This window comes from Alexandromys fortis, unplaced genomic scaffold (assembly GCF_014885135.2).
Source record: "Alexandromys fortis isolate MF-2015 unplaced genomic scaffold, M_Fortis_MF-2015_v1.1 scaffold_147, whole genome shotgun sequence".
NCBI classification, from domain to species: Eukaryota; Metazoa; Chordata; class Mammalia; order Rodentia; family Cricetidae; genus Alexandromys; species Alexandromys fortis.
In genome coordinates, this window is record NW_026068029.1 from 2,240,724 (window position 1) to 2,246,283 (window position 5,560).

The following is a 5,560-nucleotide window of genomic DNA, read 5'->3' on the forward strand; positions in this document are numbered from 1 at the left end:
TTTTTTTCTCTCCAAACTGCTTCCTGCTGAATGGGGGCATTGTTAATTAGGTCGTTCATGGTATAACCTGTGTGCTAGTTTCATCTCAGTTGGCAGTTGAGTGAAGCAATTTTCTGAATGTATTCACAGCAACCGTTCAGGAGGGCGTGGTCCGTCATACCATATTCGAATAGAAACAATGAACAGACTCTCACCCTCTGTGAAAACAAAATAGGAAACTCCTTTTGAAAGCATCATGTCCTTAGATCCAAATTTCAAAGTCAAGGCATCAAAATCTCTACGTTGGATTAGTTCAGCAGCATTTATAAACAAATATCTTTTAGCAGCTGTTGCTCCTTCCTCAGCATTCAAACAATTCAAAGAGAGCATAATAGTATACAGTATCAAGATTCTCTGTGTATTTTCCATCTTTGTATGCTTTATTTTAACCTCTATTTCGTTTATTTTTACTTTTATTGTATATTCTCCGTATCTTTGTCCTGGAATAACTCTGTAGACCAGGCTCTCCTTGAACTCTCAGAGATCCGCCTGTCTCTGCCTCGCGGGCATTGGGATTGAAGGCATGTGCTATCACACCTTGAAGTCACAGAGGTCAATCTCCCTCTGCCTCCCAAGCGTCGGGATTAAAGGCGTGTACTACCACACACAACTTCTTTTTCTTACTTTTTTTTTAACTTTAAGAATTTTAACTTTTAGTCTGCACACATTTTTAACACTGTAAATAATTTAAGATTTTCTTTGTCTTTGAATCTCTCTTTACTGTATCTCTCTCTGTTTGTCTGAACACATGAGTCTTTAATTTACTGAGCAATATGAGTAGGATTAAAGCCGTGGCTTTGCCATCTAGATCCAGTCCATTCCTTAGCTTTCCAGCCTCAAGGCAGATATACAGGCTGTAGCCAGTTTATAGCCACAATTCTATGGCGTTTCAAGGTCCCTGCCAGCAAGCTAGCTACAACAGACAACACTCAAGTCGGTAGTCCGCCCTCCTGCCTCAGTCAGAGTTTGCCCTGGCAGGACGGCCCAGAAAGTCGGCATTTTTAAACGGCACAGCTTTTTTCCTGCTACGGCTGAAAACCGAAAAGCATGCGTTCAGCTTTTCACCAACACCGTTTAAGTGTTTCCTGGCAGGACCTCTTAATGAGCCGCAGGGTTTTGCAGCTAAAGCTGAGTCAGGAAGCCTCTCTTAGATGAGAGCGCTTGCTTGCCTCTAGCAAGCAGAGCAGACTTGAGAAATCGCTGCTACCAAGAAAACATGCTTCACGCCATTCTTTCCCAAGCTTTCTCAGGCTTTTTGTGGATTCAGTTAGCCACACGTCTGGGCGCCCCACGTTGGGCGCCAAAATGTAACGGCGTAAACGAATGCAGACAGATTGTCAAAATATAGACAGCTTTAATGGAGGAAAAGACTTACAGAACCACCGTTCCAGCGGAGTCCAGGAAAGCAGAAGCGAGCGCTGGGAGCACGCTCGCCAAATTTATAGGAAAACTTTAGCCTGAGGCGAACACGCCCCCTAAGGGGTGGGACTTATCCCTATAATTGGCATGCATTTATTTTTTTAATTAAAAAGTGTGCTGTTTGTTTTTGAACTTCTGAATGAGGGTTTAAAAAGTGATCCGCTGAAGGTGACAGTAGTAGATTGGAACAAACATTCCCCCCCTCCCAAATTCTCCCAAATTGTATCTGAGGACATTGATTGTTTTTTGTTTGTTTATTTTAATAGTTATTCCAAATATCCCTAAAATACCCGGCTACAGAAAGTTCCTCACCCTCCTAAAAAGCCTCCCCTGACTCAAGAAAGGAGGATGGCCCAATCTATGTCCTGTGTCTGCTCACAGGAGGTGACATTGTGTACATTATACACTGCAGAAAAATTTCTAAAATCTTCTGCCTTAATAGATTTTTATTTTTGTTTTTGAGTGGTCAGCTATCGTGGTCCCCCTTTTGTGTCCCTAACCTGACGCATGAAGGCTGTTGGTCTCCCTGAGACTGGGTTGAGGTGTTAAGGCAGCCAGGGCTTGCCTGTCCCCTGACTTCAGATCAGCTGAATAAAAGTGCACATCTTAAAAACAAATGGAAACCTGAGAACGTTTGGATTTTGAAACTCTCAGTATGTTGATAGTCGCAGGAGAATTTGGTGATCCCAACGTGAGCTCCTCTTCACACACAGCTCTCCCCGGGAGCCTGGCAAGAGGCCCGCGCAGCATCCTAGAGTGCCACACGACTAGAGCTTGGAGGAAGATTCATCCTTTCTGGCTTCCGGCCCAGAGCTGATGAAGTAATGGCATCTCACGGTTTAAAGCCGTTGATGAAGGTTTGAGGAAAAGAAAGCTGTTTTGTGCTATGTTCCTTTTTTTTCTCTTTCTCCTCCAAGCCGCTTGGTTGGCATCTTCATCTGTCTAGTTCATAGCATCATCGGAGGGCCGAGCCTGTCCATCTGTTAAACTGGTCTTGCATTCATCAGTCATGTCTTCCTTGGTTTTAACCTGTCATCCCATTTATAGGTCTGGTCCTGCTTTCAGGTTAATAGTTGCCAAATATGAAGTCTGTGACATTCTGGATGAGCATAATATTAAAATTGTTGATGTTCTAATCACACCATAGGTTCTGAAATAGGCCAAGAATCTGTATTGTGGTTATTTTTCACTATGAAGTTTAAGGCACTCTGCTCTAGGGCCAAGTACCATTTCTTTTTCATTGTATACAGTCATTGTACATGGTCCTTTGCTATATAAGGGCACTTGCACACTATTGTAAGTTGTACATTGAGCACATTCTACCTCTTTCCCTGCATGCTAGTCTCATCTATTTTCTCAGACAGCTTTGCTTATACTTTAATATCATATATAAATACATAATTTTATGAATCTATATAAAATCAAGAACTACAAATGAGAGAAAATATATAACTATTTTCTGAGATTGGCTTAAGTTACTTAACATGACTATCTCCCTCCAATTGCATATATTTTTTTTCCTGAAAAGGACATAAGTTCATCCTTCTTTCTGATCAAAAACTGTTCTATTGTGTGTATATATATGTATATATATATCTTTTATTTTATACACTCCTTTGTTGGTTCCTAGTTTTGTTCCATAACTTAGCTATTGTCAACAATGCTGCAGTAAACATTGACACACAGGAATGAATTGTTCTTAACAACTGAATAACAGTTTATTGCATAATTATACCTTAGTTTCATTACTCATTCATCAGTTAATGGATATCTAGGTTATTTGTAATTTTTGGCTATTATGAATAGAGAGAGCATCAGTGAACATGGATGAGCAAGTGTCTCTGTAGTAGGATAAAAAGTAGATATACCAAGAGTGGTATAGCTGAATCTTGAGGTAGATTGATTCTCATCTTTCTGAGAAATCTCCACAATAATTTCCATAGCAACAGTACCAGTTTTCCCAACACAGTGAAGAGTGTTCCCTTACCCCACATCCTTGCCAGTATGAGCTGTCATTTGTTTTATTGATCTTGGACATTCTGACTGGTGTAATATGAAATCTCAAAGTAGTTTTAATTTGTATTTCCCTGGTGACTAAGTATATTGAACATTTAAAAAAATGTTTCTGATCCATTTGTATTTCATTTTTAAAAAACTCTTTTTAGTTCCATGACACAGTTTTAAATTGGTTTGTTTGTTTCCTTGATGTTTGGGGTTTGATTTTCTTGGTTTGGGTTCTTGTTATTTATTTATTTGTTTATTTATTAAGGGTCTCCTTGTGTAGCTCTGGCTAGTCTTGAACTCACCATGTAGACTAGGCTGGTCTCAAACTCAGGGATCCACTGCTTAAGGATACTGGGATTTAAAGCTTGTACCACTAAGCTGGACCAGGAAATGATAGCCAGGCTACAATCGACAACCCCAGAGAAGCTAGGTAAAAAGGAGGACCCTAAGAAGGTCAGGAGGGCACAGGAAGAGGAAATACTTAAGATCTCCTGGGTAAATTGGGAGCAGGGGTAGAAGGGAGGGGATTCAGGTTGGGAACATGAGAGATTGAAGTGGCAAAGTTGGGAGAGGGACAAAGAGAAGATCAAGGAAAGAGATAACTTGATAGAGGGAGCCATTATGGGGTTAGGGAGAAACCTGGTACAAAGGAAATTCCCAGGAATTCACAAGAATGACCACAACTAAGACTCCTAGCAACAGTGGACAGGGTGCCTGAATTGGCCATCTCCTGTAATCAGATTAGTGACTACCTTAATTCTCATCATAGAACCTACACCCAGTAACTGGTGGAAGCAGATGCAATGATCCACAGCGAAGCACTGATCTGAGCTTCTGGAGTTCAGTTGAAGAGAGGCAGGAGGGATCATATGAGCAAGGGGTGGACAGAGACAGAGACAGCTGACCGAGATAATGGGAATTCACTGACTCTGGACTGATAGCTGGGGAACCTGCATTGGACCAAACTAGGCCCTCTGAATGTGGGTGACAGTTGTGTGGCTTGATCTGTTGAAGAGAGCCTGGTAATGTGACCAGAACTTATACCGGATGCATAAACTGACTTATTGGAGCCCATTTCCAATTGTGGGATGCCTTACTCAGCCTTGATACAGAGTGAAGGGGCTTGGTTCTGCCTCAACTTGGTATACCAGACTTTGTTGACTCCCCAAAGGGAGGCCTTACCTCCTCTGAAGAGTGGGTGGCTGGGGATGGGGAAGGTTGGGGGAGGGAGAAGGGGAAGGAAGGGACACTGGGGTTGGTATATAAAATGAAAAACAAATTTAAAAAAGAAAACAACCAAAAAAAGAAACATGCAAAAAAAAAAGATTTTTGTTTGCCTTAGATCATGATCAAATTTTACTCCACATGTGATGAGAAAGAATGTGTTTCCTGCTTACTTCACATAAAATTAAATATGTTGTTCACATGAACCAAAGTCTACCTCCTTCCATGGACCATTATTCAGTTTGAGGTCTGGTCTCAGGCTTTGGGAAATCCAAGTAGTAGAATGACTGTCTAACAATAATTCCTTAATTTTGAAATAAAGTTTCTGATTACATGGCTTATCAGCCCATCTGATCTGGATAATAGCATTTATAATATAAATTTAGTGTGTCATTTGGATTTTTTTAAAAGCACTCTTTTCTGGCATGAGGTTCGAGGGCAGGAACGCAGGTGCTGCCCCTCACCACCTGTAGGACTCAGGAGAGTGGGTCCTGCAGCTCACCTGGGCAGCACAGGCGAGGTCCTCCTGGGGGTGTGGGTACAGGTGAACCAGCTGACCATCCTTCGACTGCTCAGAACTGGTCCACTCCTTGCTGCCTGCAGCATTTGCTGAGCTGGCTAGGGGATGTGCTGGAGAGCTGGTTCTGGCAGTGAGAATTAGGGAGAGCTGGCAGACTGACCAACCCAGCTGCCACCCAGGCCCAGAAGCAGGACTATTAGTAGGCCCACCCCAATATCTACCCCATCGAAGGACTGCTGGAGCATGTGAAGGGGCCGGTCCTGCAGACCCAAAGCTTCAGAGGTCTCCACGACACAGGCAACAGCAGGATATCCAGGAGGAGTTCCAGTGAGGGCCCACTATCAATAAAGGAGC

The 5,560-nt window shown here is 42.4% G+C and overlaps 1 pseudogene; it reads left to right on the forward strand.

Moving 5' to 3' along the window:
* LOC126515056 (actin, cytoplasmic 2-like) overlaps window positions 1-5,299 on the forward strand; it is a 7,868-nt pseudogene extending 2,569 nt beyond the window's left edge.
* Window positions 5,300-5,560: the final 261 nt, after the last annotated feature.